Consider the following 23,105-nt stretch of genomic DNA (forward strand, 5'->3'; position numbering starts at 1 on the left):
GAGATCAGAGAGCAGAGATAGCCACTAGTTAACCAGAGAAGCCAGGCAGTGGTGGCACACACCTTTAATCCTAACATTTGGGATAAGGAAGCAGGAAGATCAGGAGTTCAAGAACACCCTTGGATATACTAGACTGAACCAGTCTAAAAAGAAACAGAACTGGGTGGTGGTGGTGCACACCTTTAATCTCAGCACTTGGGATCTCATGCCTTTAATCACAGCACTATGTTGGTGGAAACTTGAACATAAGGAGGGTAGAGACAGGATCTGTTGCTGTTCAGTCTGAGGGTTTGTAGAGACAGGATCCCTTCCCCCCCATTCAATCTGAGACAGGATTGCCCATTCAGTCAGAGATTTTGTAGAGGTAAGATGTCTCTAAAAAAGCTGCTGCTTTGCTTCTCTGATCTTTCAGCTTACACCCTAATATCTGACTCCAGGTTTTTTTTAAAAATAAGACTAATTAGGGTCACATTTCATCTTAGTATTTAGATTTTTTTCTGCTTAGCAGTTCCTATGTATTTGTTCAACCATAAGCACTTACTTTATATTATTTTATTCACCTATTCTCATTTACACAATCATTTATAAATAACAATGACTAAGAATTTTTGGTCTCAGAAGTTTAGAAGTAGTAAAAAGCAGGGCAAATTGTCTTATGTGCTGGTTTATTGTTGCCCAGAGATATCTTGTCTGCTGTGCCAATTATCATAGAACTGGATGATATTTTCTATAACCTATTTAATCTCTTCTTTTAAGTGTGTTCATATAAATACACAGAGGCCTAGATAGAGTACACTGTGGATCTTCTGAAAGAATGTGACACTTCACAGAGGTCACTTTTGTTTCTTTCCCTAGTTTATATGTCATGACACAGCAGAAAAACCATGCAAAGTCCATGCATTTCCATTGAAGAACAGGGTAGTATCTAGTTCATTAATGTTCTTAAATTGTGAGGTATGTAACAGAGATTGGAAGCATTTCTGTTCTCTCTTGTTGCAGGATGTGTACCTTTCCCCTAAGGGCATCTGCTTCCTTCTATCACTATGCCATCCTTCAACTAGAGCACTGTCTGCCCTCCTCCCTACATTCTTCTCCCTCACTGGCATTCTTGGTCTCAAGACTTCTCACACCTGAATATCTATACTTTTTTTTTCTATCTATATGCCTTCACCATCTCTTTGTCATCCTCACCAAGTCAAGCCTCTGTGAACCCATGTACTATTTCCTACCCATACTGTCCTTCACAAACCTGGATCTGTGCTGTGTTAATCATTGTGCTGGCTGTCATCTGGTTTGAGGCTTGAGAAATTATCCTTTTAAAAACAATATTTAATTTTTTGGAAAATTTGTATATATATACAATGTCCTTTGATCATATCCATCTAGTACCACCTGCTTCCAAGCGCTCTACTTCCTCCTAGCTTTGGAAAGAATGTAAGAGCTGGCTGATGAAGATGAATGGTATGAATGATGGACAGGACATGGCTATCACACACACCAATGCATTGGAACTATGGGTACTTGCATAAAACTTACATAAAATCAAGCAAGTCAAACTTACAACATGAATGGGAAAGGAGCCCCAAGAAAGAGAAGTCAGCTTTGATGCCTGCATTGTCCAAACGTTCTTATCCATGTATTCATTTTCATGGAATCTTCAGTTCTCTTAGTGATAGTCTTTGACCACTTCACTGTCATCAGCAACTCACTGAGGTATGCCATGATCTTAACCAGCTCGGATCATCACAGTGGGCTTTGCACATGTCATCATGAGGATCACAGCTCTTGTTCCTTTACTGCTGCTCTTCAAGCATCTGTCTTCTTGCCAGAGTCACATGCGTCATCATTCTTATGTTCTGATTGTCCAGCCTATACCCTGCATTGCATCCAGAGAGAGATGGGGAAAGGTACTTGGTACCATCTCAGGGCTGCTGCCATATTCTACACCTGCATCATCTCTTTGTCTCTGGTGCAGAGATTTGGGAAGCATGATGCTCCTTTTTTGTACATTTTCATTGTGGATGTCTGTCTCCTATCTATTTTTCATGTAATGAAACATAATTTACACCATAATAGACTTGAAAATCAAAGGCTGTGCTAAAAATTCCCTTCACAAGATATTTTAGGAAGTTTTAGGTCATCCATCTTTAGGTGTTCCTTGGCTCAAATCTGGTCATTCACTAGTGTGAATAGTATACTATAATTTTTTTATACTTTGCTAATATGTGTTTTTTATCTCTTTTGATGATTCAGTAATTTACTATCTTTATAGTATTAAGTTGGATTCCTTTTTTTATTATATTTGTGTTTTAATTTTACGTATCAGCCATGGGTTCCCCTGTACTCCCCCCTCTCACCCCCTCACCTTCCCCCCAGCCCCTCCCCTCCATTCCCATCTCCTCCAGGGCCAAGACTTCCCTGGGGATTCAGCTCAACCTGATAGATTTGGTACAGGCAGGTCTAGTCCTCTCCTTCCAGCCTGAGCAAAGTGTCCCTGATTCCTTTTTAAATTAATTAAAATGTATTTTATTAGTTCTTTCAGAATTTTGTACAATGTGTTTTGTTCACATTCATATCCTTCCACCAGCCTCTTCCAGATAAAATAAAACCCTTATTTGGCACAATCATGAGGCCAAGAATAAATGGATAGATAGGTCACAGGCCCTAGGGAAGGACCCACTATTTTATTCTGTTAAAGGGATACAGTAGTAAACTGACTCTAAATCACTCATTGTTATGCCCAAGATTACTGATGCATCTTTCAACCCAAATCAGAGAATCTTTTGTTTGCAGTAGCTGATGATTACACAGAGACTCCTCAAGGGGCCTAGGTGCAGAGAATGAGAGACTATAGAATGCTCAGCCCTAGACAGAAACATCTTGTGCAGTTTGTTCCCTCTGATGAATCTGTGCCTGGTATAATACAGACCTATGTCCCTTCAGCATGGAAAAATTAAATCACTCTTTCCAGTCATGGGCATCTTATTGACTCTAGAATGTAATATAATATCCCTCTGATGTTTAATATAGTTACATCCCTGGGTAAAGTCTAAGTTTTATTAATTCATAATTTTGATGGAATAATTTGTTATTACAAATATAAATTGTTTATAGTTTAATTGGATTGGGAATAAACTTAATAAATCAATTATGTTGTGAATAAAAGAATACATTTCTAATTGTTAAGGTCACTGAGGTCAGTATTTGTATGAATATGTGTCTAAAAGGGAAAATTACCCTAAATGGATATAAGTATAACAGGGGCATTTATTGAAATTGACCCTGTAACATAAAAATATATAATCATTATAAGATATTAGAATAAAATGCGCTATATAAATATACTGAATTATAACATGGAATCTTACAGGTACATGCACGGAAAATAAGTAGTAAAAGTCTGTCTGTCTGTTGTAATGCCTGTGTTTGATAATCTGCTTGCCCTCTGGATTTTTAACCTGATGGACAGAAGACAGTTTGTTTTCTATATTATCAAATGTGTTTTGTTTTTGTATTATCAGGGCTCTGTATTACCAGGACTCTTATTAACAATTAAAATTGACTAATTTTGAATATGAATGGCATATCAGATACTGTATATATGTGGTGAGAACCGTAGGGTCATAGACAAAGAGATGTGCTACTAATTGTAGAATGCGCTAAGGTAGGAGATGTCTAGGAGATAAAAGTGAGAAAGCACAGGGCAGCAGTCTCTCAGTGTCTGTGTTTTGTATATATGAATGGGTCTGTGTCAAGTATTTAGGAATTAATTCTAAGGAATATAAAGAAAGTAGATGAATTGAACTAATCTTTTGATGAGTAGATATGAGTTTACAATGGTGAAAACAAGATAATTGTGCTCTTGACATAGATAACATGAGAAGTGAGAAGAGAAATAGGTAACGATAAGAAAGATCACACAAAAGGGTCTTACTATGAGTCTGGGTGCTGAAGGAGAAATAAGTAGATGAGAGCATAAGAATCTCGGGTTTCTTGGAAAAGATAATGTGTTAGATTTTGCACTGCAAAGCATCAAGAGCCAGGCATTTCCGAATATTTTGTGAATAAGCAAACAGGCCATTCTCTATCTCTTTTATCTCCAGCAAGATTCCTTTCCTTCTTTAGTATTTTTCTGGACATCATTGGTTCCTTTTCACAAGTTCCACCACAACTCAATAATGAAAGCTTTACACACTTTACTGAGGATGTTTCCAAAATACTCATCTCAACTAGGAGGACTCATCTATCTGTCATTATCAACCACAGTGCTTAGACAGTAGAGGGATCAGTCATAAATACCATTCTTCCTTCAGTTTTCTGTTGCATAGTTTATAATGAGCAAAGAAAAAGAATCTGAAGAACAATCTGCTTTTGTTTATTTTTTCCTTCACCCTTGGTAACAAGCAGGATATTTCCCTCATTGAGAACTCCCAGAAAATCCTTCAACTCAGGGACTAGTGAATTTCTAAATATTCTGTATAAATTCCAGATGTGTGTTCTCTCCCTTACCTCAAAATTTGATTCTCTCTTCCTTGTTACTTTCCCTTTCAATTGCTTCAGTGATGGTTCCTCTGATATCCCTGTCCACCGTTTTTCAGAAAATACTGTTCTCTGTCTTATTAACTGTGGTGTTGTAGAAAGTTTGGCAGTGCACATCCTCTCCTTGAGATGACCTAGTTATGACCACAGCTTTAAACAAACACATCCACCTGACTCATGAATCTACTCTTTAATGATAGCGTCTCCTAATTCTGTATTTTGAAAGTTAGCAGAATCATGGAAGGGTTAAACATGAAGGCAACATTGAAACATGGGACAGAGTAACGTAGTGAAATCTGTGTTTTAGAGACACTCAAGCCACAGTTTGGAGAACAAATAAGAGCTCCTTGCCTCCAGTGCTAATCAAAGTGAATACAAACCTGTTTCTGAGAGATATCATCTCATTCCTCAGAGACTGCAACAGACTCATCTCCTCACTATTCCAGACCTGGCTACTCCCTGTTTCTTTCACATATCTGTAAGTGGTTTCTAGCAATTGTCTAATTAAAATTTATCACCTTCTCTCATCCTTGTCTTATATCTCTCTTGTTCCATTAGAATATTCACTTATGGGCTCTTCAAGAGGTGGTATTCGGGGCTTGGAAGGTGGAGGTCAGTAGGAGTCACAGTTCACACTTGGGGGTGGATAGTGTTGAGCCCAGCAATGGGAGGTCATTCATGTGCATGCTTTTGTCTTTGCTCAGATGACCAGCACCAGGCAGGAGCTGAACATTCCCTTCAGCTTTGCCTGCTTCTGGGCAAGTCTAAGGTTTGGTTCTATGCTGACAGGTTCCAGCTCCATATCTAGAAAACCTCGACCACAAGTGAGGGGATCAGTGGTGGGAGACTAATGTTGATTTTTATTCTTCCCCATTATTTCAGATTCAGCCTCCAGGTCCCAGTTAATTCTTCCTTCCACAAAGTCAATATCTTCTCTCTCCTTCCAGACTGCCCTGTCACATATGTTGTGCCAGCACACTAAAATTTCATCAGTTCAAATCTCTAAGATCTAAAAAACACTTCTACTTCTCTGATAAAATACTGGTTGACTTTAACAAAAACATGTTTTATAGAGTAGCTACACTTTTCATTTTGATAGATTAAAATTTTATGAACTTTTGGGAACATTTTCTCTGCGGGCATCTATAAATTGTGAATCATTTTTATTTATTTATCTATTTGTTTTTTACATCTTATTGACACTTAGGATCCTGTTTGGATTTACTGACTGATGGGAAGTGCCTTTGGAGGGGATGGGGAGGACAAAAAGAGCCCCAGAACAAACAATGTCTAGCTTTCCTTGGCACAGCTGGCCTCAGTTAGTTGGACCACTGTGAATAAATTTGCATTTTATATACTTCTTTTGTAATGCTAGGAATCAATTACATAATTTCAACACAATAAAAGTTATTTTTCTGCAAAAAATTCATTTATTGTTTATTCATTATTGACTCTAGTTCTCCAATGTCTCAGATGCTAGTACTCACTGAGGCAAGATTTTATTATGTATCCCATAGCTAGCCTGGAATTCAAGATGCTATTGCCTTGGCCTCCTAAGCGGCAAGATCACAAGTCTTCTTCATCATTTCTGCTTCTTCCAAACAAGTCTTCAGTGTGCCCTCACTCTCAGATCTGTGAGACTCACCTTCTCCAACGACTTCATTCTTTCTTGTGTGGACTTTCCTATTTAGACAATGTTCGTTTTCCCTGCAATAATGAAAGCTGCAGCCCATCTGCCTTTAGGTGCTGATTTAGACCATGTGGCATCATCAGTATTCTCCAAGCTGCTGCTCATGGTCTATAGCGTGTAGTGGGCCAGGACTGGATCTGTGCTCAGAAACACTAGTTTGGAAGCTTGTACAGCAGTACAAATTATTCATACTGATATATCATATATATCAGATCAGCAAGAGTTATTGTGTTCTAGCTTGAGGTTCTTATTGTATCAACAAGTAATAGGCATTAACAGATTTAAAGTTATTTTTTAATGAAAATGATAAAAACAAATATGAGAGAGTTTATGAAGCATATTCAGGGTCACATAGAGCTAATGAGTACTATAGCTGATATTTTGAACCCAGTTATCTTTAATTCCAATGTTCATATTCTCAAAAAAGGCTTATCGCACGGAAAATGATAAGCTATGTAAACTTCCTTTCATCTAGTTTACTCAACTATAGGACTGGATAAGAAACTACTTAATAGAGCTCTGTCAGTCAAAATCTCTTCACAACAAGTAATTTCACTTTTATTTTAAATTACATCTGATTTATTCACATAAATTTTTTGATACAGAGTCTCGTGTATTACAGGCTGACTTTGAGCTTAGTGTGCAGCCATTGGTCACCCTGAGCCTCTGATCCTCTTACCTCTACATCCCAAGTGCTGGTATTGCAGACGTGTATCACTATGACCAACTACAAACTTTCATTTTTTGCATGAGTCATTGGACTTAGAAATGAGTTTAACTGATCATGATAAATGTATCAAAACACTAATTAAAGCATTTGACTTTGAAGACAGGTTATCTAGGCCCCTAGCAGTCAGAACAAAGCACTCATTCTCTGCAGGCTTCCTGGGAACCCATAATTCAAAATTTCCAGTCTTCTACAGCCCTCTACTCCATGATCTTATCTAATTCTGCACATCACAATGCAATCCTTCCTCACTGCTAAGACAGCACAGCTCACCCAGAGGCAGGACCTTCCACTGAACACAGCTTTACTCACAGATCCCATCCAGCAGCAATGAGTCTCTCTCAGGCTAACTCAGAAGGTGTAGGGAGCTTCAGATTCCAGAGGAGGGCTGAGCTTATGCTGAGTCTCATCCAGCTTGTTTGAGGATAAGCACAGAGTGGAGGGACCAGTTCCCTGTGGCAGAGCTAATTTACTGTGCCTCCAGGGTGTGGACACTCCCAGAGGATTTGACTTGCCTGATACAAGCTTTTTATATCTCTTCCAGAATGTGATTATGGCTACATGCTTTATGGGCTGATGTAAAATTTTACCCTTGTGATAGTTCATTGGAGAGTTTTTTTTAAAAAACAGCTTTATTGAGATATAGTACACATACAATAAAATTGATCCATTTATAGTGTATAATTCAATACTTTTTAGAACAGTCATGGAATTATGCAGTAACCATCATCACAATCCAATTTAGAAAATTTCATCACCTCAAAAATGCCATAACCATTATAAGGTAATTTGAATTGATTAAAAAATAAAATATAGTATGTTTAAAAACATTTCCCGCTATAAGGTATACTTCACTCTGTAACATTTTAACCCCTTAGAATCTGGCCTTACTCACAGTAGCACTGGATCATTAGCTTACTGAGAATGCATTGGTGCACTAGCAACTTCTTTAGAACTCACTTGTACATCCATCCATATATTTGGTAAATATTTCCTAATGACACTGTATATTCTAACTATACTATAAGTCCTAGAAGTTAGTAAAAAGAAGAAGAAGACAGCAATAAACCTCACTACCCCGACTTTTCGTTTAGGAGAGAGACAGGTTAAGTGGCTTTCACATGCTAATCAATGACAAAGTTACCTTAGAAGCAAGCATAAGGCAGGTGCTTGGTAAACACAGTGGTAAAATGTCTCAGTCCATAATTGAGCTACACAGGAAATAAATACCGTTTTGTTTATTTTTTTGTCTAATTTTACTTACTTCCTAGTGTGATATGGAAACTGACCATGTGGGGAATAACTGGGATAATTTTGGGGCATCTGTACTGTGTTCCAGTTATGAGACTATTTTGTTGAGGAATCAGGGCAGGTAGGCCATGTCTTTAGGCAATGATGTCATCTATGGGGGGCTGACTACTGCCCTCCTCAGTCTTTGGTAAGCATTTCCTCCACATTGGTTATATACATGGCTTCTTTAGTTGCTCCTGCAGTCCCACCATTTCTGGACCACTTTTCGGTTTATAGGTTTTTCAGTTATTCTTGGTTTCTGCCTCTTATATTCTGTATCCATTATATTTATAGAATCTCTCTATATTTGAAAATGTCTGTAGAACTTGTTTCTTACTTATCTTCTCCACAAGTGCCACCTTTACTAAGTCTTATTTTGTACTCACTAGCCCAATGTGAGCAGCTTCTTCCCCCTTTTTCATTCTTGCCTTCCACCAAATATTTTCACCACCAAAATATCTTATCCTGGGATACTATTTTTATTTATTTATTTATTTATTTATTTATTTATTTATTTATTCATTCATTTGAAATAAGTTTTTTTAAAACAATATTAACTACACTATTTTACTGGGTCTTATTTTTCAAAGATGCTGTGGCTAGTGTTTGTGGATGGAGTAATGTCCCCTGATGCCCATATCTTAATGCCTAGAATCTGCGTGTGATAATTTACATGTCAAAGGGAGTTTGAGCTTTGTAGATTGTGATGAAAGTTAAAAGGTTTGGAGGAGGTCCTTTGGGTTGGCCTAATCTATTTGTATAACCATTGAAAATAGAGAACTGAACAGATGGTTGTATACAAAGGGCTTTTCACCCTCTTCTCTGCTATTGGAGATCACAAAAGGAGTCCATCAGCCAAGACCTGTGGGCAGACTCGAGGAGTAGACAGTGTCTTATACTTGATTTAAAATTCCCTTACAAAAGTCTCTCTCTCTCTCTCTCTCCCTCCTTCCCCCTCCTTTCCCCTCTCTATCTCTGTCTGTCTGTCTCTGTCTGTCTGTCTCTCTGTCTCTGAGACAGGACCTCACTGTGTAGTAGCCCAGCCCTGATGTTGGGAGCATGGGAGAGTGACCCGAATTTCTCATCTGTCTTATGGCATAATGGGCTGGGGAAAGATGCCCTCTTCCCTGCCCATCAACTCCTGGGGCAGGTGTGAGAGCTGACCCTGTGGTCAAAAGAGTGGGAGAACTCTCCTTGACCCCCACCAGCTGCAACACTCTGGACAGCAGGCCCTGCACCTTGCCAGGACAGCATGATTGAGCCAACTCTGTTAGTGCAGGGGTGAGGAGCCAACCCTGAAGTTGTGAGCACAGGAGAGCCCCCCTCATTTGTTATCTGTCTTGTGGTAGCATGGGCAGGGGAGCAAAGCCTCCCCCCATCAATGCTTGGGGGAAGTGAGAGAGCTGGCCTTGGGGTCATAAGAGCAGGAGAGCTGATCTTGACCCCACCAGCTACAACACTCAGGAGAGCATGTCCTTTACCCCGCGAGGGCTGCACAGCAGATTCAACCCTGTTAGTGGAGGTGTGGGTGAGCCATCCCCAAAATCATGAGCATGGCATAGTTGTCCCCATTTCCCATCTGGTAGACCAACCCTACAGCTGCCCCACTTCAGGCCCGGGGTTATGACTTGGCCTGCCCCAACATCCACCTCATCCATGATCTGCTGGAGCACGTGTAGGGAACTGAATGACAGACCCAAAGCTGCAGGATTGCCACAACACAGGGTGCTAGAGAGATATCCTGGAAGAGTCCTAATAGGGGCCCAGCATTGAAAGTGTAGTGGAGACCAGGGTCCTCAAAGCAGACCAATGACTCTTTACAATGAACACGTGCAAGTAGTTGCAGGAACACGGATCAAGGATTATATGGTGTTACTTATAAGGTTGCCCTGCAGCTTTCATGAAGAGATTTTCAATTTCTTCCCATTTTTGTTTTTAAATATTTCCCATTTTATTTTCTTCATTTTTTCCTCTTAAATTTTGTTTCATTTGGTGTGTGGAGGGATTGCAGGGGTGGAGGATGGGAAGGGACTGGGAATGAATGTGGTCAAGATACATGATGTGAAAAACACATAGAAAGAATAAATAAATAAATAAAGAGTGGTTTTTTTCCAGTTGTTACTACTGTTCTAAATTTCCCATCTGTTCCATTTCTAAAAATTTATTGAAGAGAAAACACAAAAAGTATGCAGGCTAGATTGTATGCACAGGAACATTGAATACAGTATTATTAATTATAGTAATCAAAGTATAAGTAAAATTTTCAATATATGGAAAATATAAACTACTGCTAGTCAGTCCTCTTCCACCTTTAAACTTCATGCACGACTGATCATATAGATGCTGTGACAGATCAGGAAATAAGAATCATGTTCCAAGCTCCAAAGGCAAGTTGGACAATATAGATTTAATGTGTCTAAATTGTAGAATTAAATGACAACGGCAATGAAAACTGGTTACTGTAACAAAAGCCTCTCCACTTAGCCCACTATTTACAAAAATACAAGCTCTCTTCACTTCCTGGCTCCTCGTCTGAGAGCAGCACAATCCATCTCCTTCCCTCCATCGGGCCATGTTGCATGATTAGAGGATTTCCTCTGCTATTGTTCTAGCCAGCAGTGACCATGCAGTTCTAGTGCATATAGAAACATAGCCCACACTTCCCTCTTCCATGAGCCTCTAGTGGCTATTCTGAATATTCCATCTATCTCCTCTCTGTTCTCACCAAGCTTTGTGTATTCAAGGAACAAAGCTTATTTCTCATTACAGAATTGGGTTAGCCCCTAGTAGGCCCTCAATTCTGTCCATACTGATACACAGAATAACCTGGCCCCACCTCATATTTTATATTGAAAAGATGTTGAGGGTATAAAAGTGAACAAAGCAGATACCTCCCCAGTGTTTCTAAGGAGATATTGAGAGGCTACAAGGTCAGAATTACAAGGACTGTAGGATGACAAAGCATTGAAAACAGTCATGTACAGACCAGATTTGCCTTTTATATGATGGTGGCTTTATCTCTTGGAATTATGCACTTCTTGAGAGTATATGCTATATCTTCCTCAAAAGTCAGGAACACAGAATTTTATATGTAATAGGCAATGGATTATAATTTACCTAATTGGTATATTGAGAACTATAGGCATGAAATAATAATAGGTAATAACACAGTCATTAGTAACATGTTTTGAATGAGTTGAGTAGACCTTCTCATGGATATATATTAGAACATCTTATTTATTTTACAAAATATACTTATAAAACATATATAATTATTTCACTGTATTAGAATATAAAAATAGAAGTTCAGAAACCCTGTTAGCCCATGGTCACATGATAGATGACAGGGCTAAGTTTTGGATAAAGGCTATCTTCTGCCAAATATTTTTATAAACTTAAAAATTACTTATTACTTAATAAAGTATTATTAACCTAATATAGTTAAGTTTGTAACTTAATGAAGTGTTCACAAGTTACAATTTTTATCATGTATGTTCCTTGGCAATTTTTTGTTCAAGAGTAATCATATACTTTGACCATATTAAGTCATTGTCTTCTGCCCTCTATCTCCCTTCTACTGGTCCATCCTCATTTTTCAAATAGTTTTCCCTTTACCTTTCTATGTTAATGTTTATTTATCTTTCTTTCTTTCTTCCTTCCTTTCTATCTATCTATCTATCTATCTATCAATCAGTCTATCATCTGTCTGTCTATCATTTATCTACTTATCACTTATCACCTATAATCTATATAATTTGTAACTATGCATATCATTCTTGGCCCAGATTACTTTTGTTGACAAGATGAAACTTCAGTTCATTTCCAGCAAATGATATACTTTCATTTTTCTTTAGGACAGAATTAAGCTTCTTTGTGGATACATATGAGCCACATTTTCCATTTCCATTTTTCTGTTAATGGACACCCAAATCAATTCCATAATTTGGCTTTCATGCTTAGTGCTATGGTAATCATGAACGAGCAGCTTTCTCTGCAGTGTGTGTCCCTAGGCTCCTTTGAGTATACACAGAAATGATGTAGCTAGATCATGTGCTATCTGTATTTTTAGGTTCTTTTTGAACTTCCATACTGATTTCCATAGTTACTGAACCTTACATCACCATTGTCCGTGTATAAGATCTTATTTTCCTCTACATCCTTGCCACACTTACTGTTATTTGATTTTAAGTGACAGCCATTCTGACAGTGATGTGGAATCTCAGTCTGATTTACTCTTTCCCATGGCTAAATGTGTTGGGGAATTTGTTATGTACTGGCCATATTCAAAACATTCAAATCCTGGGACAGGCTGTTTAAATAGAGGCTTATCTTGTCAAAATGAACAGTAATCACTGTGTCCTTTGTCTGGGTGCCTACTCATGTAACTTCTTCAGCTACTGAATACTTTCAATCTTTGTGGTTTGTACTGAAATAAATCTTGGCATTTTGATTACTGTATTCTATACCCTACAACTGTTCTCTCAGGATTAGTGTATTCAGCAGGGCAGTAAGATTTTTCACATTTATGTCCTGTAACAGTCTAGGCATCTCTTTTTAGTTCAGTGTCTTGTAAGCAACCGTTTGAACTGTACATTTTTCCCATGGAGTGTCATGCATTTCTTGGTATATTTGTCAAAATCTGGGAAAATGCCTTACTATCTGTTGAAGTACTGTCTAGGGAAGGAGTGTTACTGTTAGCCAAGATGATGCCCAAAACATTGTCAACAAGGCAAAATGACAGCCTCCAGAATGGAAATGATCTTCAGCAAGCCCACATCTGACAGGGAGCTGATTGCCAAACCCTCTAAAGAATTCAAGAAACTAGACATCAAAAAACCAAATAATCCAATTTAAATGGGGGTACATATCTAAATAGACAATTCTCAACAGAAGAATCTCAAATGGCCAAGATACATTTAAAGAATTATTCAACATCCTTAGCCATTAGGAATATGCAAACAAAAATGACTCAGATTCCATCTTACACCAGTCAGAATGGCTAAGATAAAAAACACTAATGACAGCTTATGCTGGAAGGATGTGGTGCAAGGGGAACACTCTTCCAATGCTGGTGGGAGTGCAAACTTGTACAGTCACTTTGGAAATCAACATGGCAGTTTATCAGAAAACTGAGACTCAAGTTACCTTAAGAGTCAGCAATACTACTCCGGGACATGTACCCAAAGGATGCTACATCATACCAAAGGACACTTGCTCAACTATCAGCTTTATTCCAATTTTTCTGTCTCTGTTAATGCTTATTTTATGTCTGAGTATATGGTCAATTTTGGAGATGGTTCCATGAGGTACTTAAAAGAGGGTACATTCTTTGGCGTTTGAGTGAAATGTTTTGTGAATATTTGCTAGATTCATTTGAGTCACAACATCTGTTAGTTGTATTATTTCTCTGTTTAGCTTCTATTTGGATGACCTGTCCATTGGTGAGAATGGAGTGTTGAAGTCTCCCACTATTAATGTGTAGGGCTCGATATGTGATTTAAGCTTTAATAATATTTCTTTTACAAATGAGATTGCCCTTGTATTTGGGGACATAGATGTTCAGAATTGAAACATCATTTTGGTACATTTGTCCTCTGATGAATACGAAATGTCCTTCTCCATCTCTTTTGATTAATTTTGGTTTGAAGTCTATTTTGTTAGATATTAAGATGGTTACACCAGCTTGTCTCTTAAGTTCACTTGATTGTAAAATCTTTTTTAAACCCTTTACCCTAAGATAATATCTGTCTTAGATGTTGAGGCATGTTTATTGTATACAACAGAAGGATGGATACTGTTTTCATATCCATTCTGTTAGCCTGTGTCTTTTTATTGGTGAATTGAGTCCATTGATATTGAGAAATATTAATGACTGATGATTGTTAATTCCTGTTATTTGTTGTTGTTGTTGTGTTTGTGGTTCTCTTCTTTGGCTTTGCTGGTATGGGATTATCTATTGCCTGTGTTTTCATGGGTGTAGTTAACTATCTTGGTTGGAGTTTTCCTTCTAGTATTTTCTGTAGAGCTGAATTTGTGGATAGATATTGATTAAATTTGGCTTTGTCATAAAATATATTGTTTTCTCCATTTATTGTGACTGAAATTTTTCAGGATATAGTAGTCTAGGCTCACATCCATGATCTCTTAGAGTCTGCAAGACATCTTCTGTCCAGGCTCTTCTGGCTTTTATAGTCTCCATTGAGAAGTCAGGTATAATTCTAATACATCTGCCTTTCTTTGTTATTTGGCCTTTTGCCTTTGCTTTCTTTTAAGGTTATAAATACATTTAATAAATTTCAATTGTGATATTACATGAGCAAATGGAATTTATTCCAAGAATGCAAGGTTGGCTTAATATTATAAAAAACAATTGTGACACATAAAATTGTATAAAAACAGAGAACATCACAAATTCAATAGACTCAGAAAATGCATTACAAATATCCAAAAGGACCAGTAACATCACTCAGGTGGTAAAGCCAAGTCATATGAGTTTGTTTTCCCAGATCCACTTTTATTAGTCCTTCTTTATTCTGTTTAGTGTTTTGATTATTATGTGGCAAGGCAACTTTTTTTCTTGATCCAGCCTGCTTGGTGTTCTGAAAGCTTCTCATACCTTTAGAGGTATGTTCTTCTTTAGGTGGGGGAAATTTTCTTCTATGATTTTGTTGAATATATTTTCTGGGCCTTTGAGCAGGGATTCTTCCCCTTCTTCTATTCCTATTATTCTTAGGGTTAGTCTTTTCGTAGCATCCCAGATTTCCTGGGTGCATTGTGTTAGGAAGTTTTTAGATTTAACATTTTCTTTGACTGTTAAATCTATTTCCTCTATCACATCTTCAATACCTGCCTGATATCCTCTTTTCCATCTCTTTTAGTGATGCTTGCATCTGTAGTTCTTGTTCATGTACTCAGGTTTTCCATTTCCAGAATTCCTTCAGTTTTTTTTTTTTCATTGCTTCTATTTCTATTTCAGATCTCGAACAGCTTTGTTTCTGTCAACAGTTTGGTTGTTTTTTTCTTTGTTTCTTGACATTCCTTAAGAGATTTATTGATTTCCTCTAAATTTTTGGTTGTCTTTCCCTCCATTTATTTAAGGATTTTTTCCATTACCTCTTTAAGACCCTCTATCATCTTTAGAAAGTTATTTTTAACTCATTTTCTTGTGTGTCAGCTGTGTTGCGATATTCAGGTCATGCTGCCATAGGATAGTTGGGCTCTGGTGGTGACATATCGCCATTTCTGTTAGTGATTGTGTTCTTATACTGGTGTTTACACATTTGGATTTGGGATGACAATAAGTCTAGGTATTGATTCCTTTGTTTGTTCTTGTTGGCTGGGTGTTTTGTTCCTTGGTTTCTGTTTCCTCTCTGGTCTTCTGGCCTAAGTGGCAAAGGGTTCTGGTGATTGGTGAGTCTTCAGGTGCAGTAGTGTGTCTCCACTGGGGTTTGTGGAGTCTTGGGTCCATTGATCTGGTCTGGCTTCTGGTAAAATCTTTTTTGCTTTCTAGATTTGGCCTCTAGATCTAGATCCTCTGGTAAAGCCTGAGTCTTCTTCTGTGGTATCTAGGACCAGCCTGGCCTCTGGTGGAGGTGCTGGGGCTGTTCTTAAGACTTGTGTGGACTCTACATGGGGCTATGGTTTATGTTCTTTCAACCGATATGGTATGTATCTGGGCCTATAGAATCTTCTGGAGTTCTGTGGAAGGGCTGCTTGTCAACTGGTGAGGACAGTTGTGGCTAGTATGGTCTGTGCCTCAGGTAGGGCCCAATAGCAGTAAGGCTAGGGATGAGCTGGGATGGCACTGGCTTGGGGAAGGGTCTTGGGAGACAGAATCCAGGGAGGGGTATAGTTCCATGGCCAGGCAGGTAACTCACCAGTTCTGGCCTGTGTGGCCTGGGTCTGCTTAGTGGAAGTCTTCTGGGGCTGGGGGGAAGCCCAATAGGGGGACAGGGACTAGCAAGGAAGGTGTGGGCTTGGACCAAGAATCACTTTTAAATAAGAAGTATTTGTCTTCATATAGGACATTCTCCATAATGGTAAATATTCTAATAACAGATTAGGGCAAGTTATCAGATCATTTTTATAAAACTGACAAATGATACACAGAGGGATCACAGAATTTTGTGGTCTTCCTTTAGTTATTTCAATTTAAATTATTATTTTTCAGTGGCACTGTGCACATGGTTCATAATTTCAAAGTAATATTGAATACACAGGGAAAGACTTGAACTTCTAATCAAGTCACTATACTTGCCTTCAGTAACCATAGTTATTTAACAGATCCTCTTCTATGTGGGTTCTGTGTCTCATGATGCTTATGAAACAGGTGAATGACAGACTCATGGTCAGGCCATTAAACCATTTCTCCTAGGCTATGGCCTTATGCAGAGCTTTGTACTATAGTTCCTTGGGACTCACATTGATCTTGAATGAGCTTGGAAATTATAACTCATCTACAGGGGCTTTGAAGAAGTAAGAGTAAAGTTAGCCTAAAAGCATATTTAATTATCAATTTGTCATCTGGAGCACAAAGGGTTAGCAGGACACAGCTCTGCAGAGTTTCCTCCCAGGAATTCATGTTTTTCTGCTGGGTAAAGGGCTCTCATCAAACAGGTTCTGGAATCCTCATAAAACCTCCCCATCTCAAGCCTTAGAGTGTTCATGTTGCAAGATTTTTCTCTTTTGGGTTCTTCTAGAAAAACAGAACCATTTTGGAACCAGTGTCAGAAGGCAGTGCTGGGATTGATCCTCTACCCTTAATACAGAAGAACACCTTGGCCTGTAAGTTTTGAGATTAATCTCCTTTCCTCTTGTCTCCTCTCCTCTTGACTTGCCTCTTCTCCTCTCCTCTCATCTCTTCTCCCCTCTTCTCTGATGATTCTTTAAAGACCAGGTAGCATGGCCAATGCTTCCATTCTAGACCCACTCTGAAAACTGTGTACAGGATGTCACAGTTTGAGAGTAATGAAGACTTTATGAATCCATCAGGCAATGTATATTATTCAGATTATTTATAAAAACTTATTTTGTTTAGAGGAATGGTTAATAAAAACCCAGAAGTTCTCAGTAACTTATAGTGTATAACAACTTAATATGTTATGTCAACTTAAAAATGCAACACTCAAAATAGTTACTACAAATATAGACTATAATTTTAAATACTTACTAATTCAGCCTATAATTAGAACTTTAAAGAAAAAAAATTGAAATCATAAATTTTCATGAAAATGTTCTACCAAGTGAAGTAACCTCAGCTCAGAAAGACAAACATATGTTCTCCCTCATATGTGTGTCTAGCGGCTAACATTTAAGCATGTGATCCAGGTGGAGGTAAAGGAGAAGAAACGTGAAAGGATCCCATGTGACTGGACCAAAAAGAGACTGTAAGGGATGGAACGGAGAAGACAATAGAACAAAATAGAAAAGGGCACACTTTGGACAAAAGGGTACAGTGAGGAAAGGGGACTGGACCGTGAGGGGAGATGGAATCAACCAAATGAAAACCCCATACAGAAGCTTATTACTTTGTAAGGTTTAAGAAGAATAATTAAAATAAAATAATTCAAATTAAATAAACCGTTTTTTTTTTAAAAGCTAGATGCGAGACCAAGGAGTTTGGAGCCATTGAGGTGAGAGTTCATTTTCTGGGTCTATCTACCATTAGGTTGTTGGGTGAATGTGGAAAAGTACTTGGCTCCTCTCAGCCTAGATCTCCTTGTCATCTGTAAGATGGAGGAGCTGTAGCTCTCACTGACACTGTTGGGACAGTGATATGTGTAAGGCTTTGTGGTAAGGGCTGTCCACTTGATGCTCCTGGTGGTCTGATTAGACGGGGATTTAACTCAGAGTCCTTGTCATGGGGGTTCTTGGTATAGGGGAGATGTTTTATTATGTCCTAAAATAGTTATTCTGGGCTCAGTGGTTAAAAGCACTTAGCTCACAACCATCTATAACTCCAGTTCTAGGGGGTTCTACAGCCTCTGTGCTCTATGGGAATCTGTATATACGTGGCGAACAGAAATTCACAGAGGCATTCATGCATACACATAAATAAAAATTCACGAGATTTAGAAAGAATAGCTATTTAATGTTTTCTCATTTGTTCTAGAAGTGAATTAGGAATCATAATTTTTTCCCCAAAAGTTATTTATTCTTCCTTCCTTGTTTGCGAATAGATTCCTTTGTGCTTATCTTTGATTTTAGCACTCCAAGGATTTCACACTAGAATAAAAATACTTCAAATTAAGTGAAGTAAATTGCTTGGAATTTAGGAATTATTTATAATATTATTTATAATACTATGTAATATTATAGTACTGCCTGTGAACTTGGCAGTCGGAAAGCAGTGGTAGAGCATTTTGAAATGACATTGTCTAGGCCTGCTTAATAAAACCTTGCCACAAACAAACATCAAGAACAACGCTTTCAGAAATATTATCACCATTGTTGTTAGGGAGAAATATAGCTTGACTGCTTATATAACCCATTGGAGTCTTTCACACTTTAATTTTATTTATGTGTTTTTAGTGTCTACAGCATAGTCATCCTATTATTTTTATTTTAGCTATGGCACTACATAGGAAATCTACACACATAGAATATTTTGGGTGTTATTAATTGTGGTTAGAATTCTTAAAATCAACAGTATCTAAAAAGTATTCAACTTGAACAACTGCATGTTTATACCCTCTGAACAAAATCTTCCCATTTTTTATGTCTCCAGACCCTGGTAACCACCATTCCACACTCCATTTCTATGACTATAACTACAACACCTCACTTGTAGGTAGAATCCTGCAATATTTATCCCCCCTGTGGCTGGCTCATTTCACCAAACATAATGTTCTCCAGGTCCCTCTACATTGTAGCATGTTTCAGAATTTTATTACCTTTTAAAGTCCATGGTGTATGCTGTATTTTAAAAATTCCTTTATCTGTCAATGGGCATTTGGATGTCTCCATATTTTGCTATTTACAAATAATGTTGAAAGGAACATTGGAATGCAAATGTCTCCTCAACGTCTACTTTTTTCTGGTTGTTCACTGAGATGTGGGATTACTCAGTCTCAAGGAGTTATCATTTTAGTTTTATAATAAAGTTCTACAATATTTCTCTCAAGAGTGCATGTTTTTCACATTTTCTCCAATTATGTGCAGTGATTACAAATTCTTTACCTGTTTTTATCTTTTGTTTTATAAATGGAATCTCTAGTCCATGCTGGATGGTTGAGGATAACCTTGAACTTCTGATCCTGCTGTCCCCACTTCCTAAATTCTGGGATGATAGGAATGTGCTGCCTGTGCTTTTGAGGAGTAGCATCTCCACGGTGTGCTGTCTTCTGAATGCCAATTGTAAGTGAGGTCTCAATCATTTACTGTAGAGGAGGTTATGAAATTGGGAGGGAACATGGACGATTTAGAAGGGTGCAAATGTGAGGTGGGAATGATGTAAACACAGTACTCATGTATGAAGTTCTCTGAATAGTAATCAAATAATTGTCAAAAAGTAAACAAGTGAGAAAACCACAGAATCAAAAAAAAAAAAGAAAGAAAACAAGAACTGAGATTTTAATTCACCATCTTTAAAACAAAGTAGACATAATTTTAAGTTCCTTAAAATATCTCCACTTTTTCTAAGAAAATAATAGCTCTTCTTTCCAGGTCTGAGTCCAAGTGAAGTCTTAATCTTAATTTGAAAGTAGTTTGAAAACTTACTTTCCTCCCGCCTACAAATACTCCAATAAGTTTCCATAAATATTTACAAATGAAGATCTCCCTGTCTCCCTCTGTCTCTGTCTCTCTCACACACATACACACACAGAGAGGCAGACAGACAGAGAGAGAGAGAGAGAGAGAGAGAGAGAGAGAGAGAGAGAGGGAATGCTGAATTGAGAGGTAATGCCAATCAAAACAAATATCTGTGGATTTCAGGGTCTTTGACATCAGATGAAAGATAATATTTTTATTGATTATTTGGGAATTTCACACATCAGGTACCTCCATCACAATCACTTCCCAGTCCTCCCAGGTCCACTCCCCCCCTTTCAACCTCCCCTCAAAAGAATAAGCACAAGAATAAGAAGTGGAAGAAGAAACAAGTCCAATTTGTGATGACTACATACTCACTGGGACATTGTCAAACTCCCAGTGGCTAGCCCCTTATAAAAAACTGCGTCTTTCTCCACTGGTACCCTACTGTAAGCTATCAGTTGTGGAGGGCTACACTTCAGCATCTTTATCACAATTTTTTTCATTTAAAAGAATTGTTTTTCCATTTTGCATACCAACCATAGTTCCCTCTCCCTTCCTTCCTCTTGCTCACTCACTACCTTCCCCCCACCCCACCCCCATCTACCCCTTAGAGAGGGTAAGGTCTCCCATGGGGAGTCAACCAATCCTGGCATATCAAGCAATAGTCGAGAGGGCATCTGAACTGGCTTTCCCCTGTAATCAGATTGATGATTATCCTAACTGTCATCATAGAGCCTTCATCCAGTAACTGATGGAAACAGGATCAGAGATCCAGCTAATAAGCACTGATGGAGCTCCTGGAGTCCAGTCGAAGAAAGGGAGGAGGGATCATATGAGCAAAGAGGTCAAGATTATGATGGGGAAACCCACAGACACAGCTGACCTGAGCTATTTGGAGCTCACTAATTCTGGACTGACAGCTGGAGAACCTGCATGGACCTGAACTAGGCCCTCTGAATGTGGGTGACAGTTGTATGGCTTGGGCAGTTTGTGAAGCCACTGGCAGTGGGAGCAGGATTTATCCCTAGTGCATTAATTGGCTTTTTGGAGCCCATTCCCTATGGAGGGAAACCTCGCCAGTCTTGATACAAGGGGGAAGGGGCTTGTCCTGCCTCAACTTGATATGCCTTATCACAATTTTTAAGAGTTCTCTTTGATGGCTATTATTTTTTATTTTTATTTATTTATTTATTTTTTTGTGTGTCATTTTTATTTGCAACTTTTCCTGGAAGAATTGATAGACAAGAGCCTATCCTTGAATACCAGGGGAAGTAATTTCTGCCCTGCTCTCAGTGTTTGACATTTGCCAAAGTGATTGATTTGGCCTGAGTCACAGGACTGGTGGGAAAAATGGTCATATAACCACTGGGAGCAGAGCACTGGGAAGGTTTAGAATTTAAGGAAAAAGCAAAAGAAACACTTTCTATTGTAACTGCAGAGTCACAAGATGAAAATGACTGAGGGACACACAGTCACCTCTTTCCTCAGACCTAAACCTAAAGCCCTTGAAGATGCCTGACAAGATCTATGACAGCACTTGTCAAATACACGAATGAATTGCTTCTGAAAAATAACAGTAGAGCCTGAATACTCAATTTGCCTCTATGTTATGATTCCTCAGAGAGAGACAGAGAGAGATGGAGAGATTTGTGTTCAGACCTGAACTATCCTGTAGGGTGTCAGCTTGACGCTCATAGGAGGTGGTAGGAACTTTAAGGTGTGGGCTGTGGCAAGAGGGATTTGTGTCTTAGTGACATGTCCTTAAGGCTGATCATAGAGTATTCCTCCCCCATTTTCTTTTGATTCTCGCTTATTTTTCATGAAATGCTCCTACTATGTTGAGCACGGTACTAAAACAACACAGGTGCTTAGCCCTGGACTGAAACCTCTAAAACAGCCTAGGTAAACCTCGTTTCTTCATAAACCTCATGGAAAGGCAATTATCACAATACTCAAAAGGCTGTCAGTTTTGATCATTTCCTCTACTCCAGGATCATAGAAATGTCACACCTGTAGCTGATTCTTCTGCTTAAGTCTACAGACACACCTTTCCAATGTTTCCTTTCTCAGGGTCATTTGCAGGCTTTATTGCTGAGACATGTCTGATTTTAACTCATATCCATCACATGTGTGGACACTAACATACGCATCAATGAATGGAATTGGCACTCACTTACATTAAAATCAAGCATGCTGAAGAAAAAAATGTGACCATAGAAAGCTTCAGAAGCAATTTAAAGCAGTTCCTTCAATCCTTCAGATTTACATCTCTACAGAGAAAGGAGACTCCTCCTCACTCTAACATTAACACTCCTTTGAAAAGTAGGAAACCATGGCATTTGCTAAGGTGATTCTGCTTCAGTGATTTTCCACAGGCTTCCAATGAGTTGTTAGTTCTTAGTGAGGTCATCTCTAAATCATCTTTCTGCAGGCAGAATTTTCCTTAAACATAATTAGGTTTCCAATTGCTACCTGTGTAAACAAACCTTTTCCTTCTATCACCCAGGGTGGTTTGCTTGTGTAGACTTATTGGTTCTTTTCAAACATTTAGATTTTTTTTTACATTGGCAGTTGTTGTATATGTATTCAATCACGACTGTAAAAAAGCTTTAATATGGTCTTACTCTCCTGTTTCCCTGGGCATTAATGGACTGGCAAACTGTAATGGCTCCTAGGATTTTGGATCAGAAACTGAGAAGTGGTGAAAAGGAAGTCAAATTAGCTTGTTGCGCAGAGATACTCTGTCAGCTATGTCTAACGCCATAGAACCAGAAGATACTTTTACTACCTTTGAAAACTTTATTACATGTTTGTCGTGTGTGTGTGTGTGTGTGTGTGTGTGTGTGTGTGTGTATGTGTGCACATGTATTTGTATACTTGAACATGTATCATACATGTGGAAGAAGTTCAAATGACAACTTGCTGAAGTAGGTAATGTCCTTCCACCCTGTGGGTTCTTACATTGAATTTAGGTCAACAGGCTTGACTCCACTTGCCTTTATCCACAGAGCCATCTTGCCAGCCTAGTTTAGTCTCCTTTTTAATGTCAGTACACAGACAGACATACATAATACAATATAGATCTTCTGAAAACCTGGGTCTCTT

At 38.4% G+C, this 23,105-nt stretch overlaps 1 pseudogene; it reads left to right on the forward strand.

Annotated features, from left to right (window-relative positions):
* Window positions 1-1,043: 1,043 nt before the first annotated feature.
* On the forward strand, window positions 1,044-6,350 carry LOC118575931 (annotated as a pseudogene).
* The last annotated feature ends 16,755 nt before the right edge of the window (window positions 6,351-23,105 follow it).

The sequence above is a fragment of the Onychomys torridus genome, chromosome 1 (genome assembly GCF_903995425.1).
Source record: "Onychomys torridus chromosome 1, mOncTor1.1, whole genome shotgun sequence".
Taxonomy (NCBI): domain Eukaryota; kingdom Metazoa; phylum Chordata; class Mammalia; order Rodentia; family Cricetidae; genus Onychomys; species Onychomys torridus.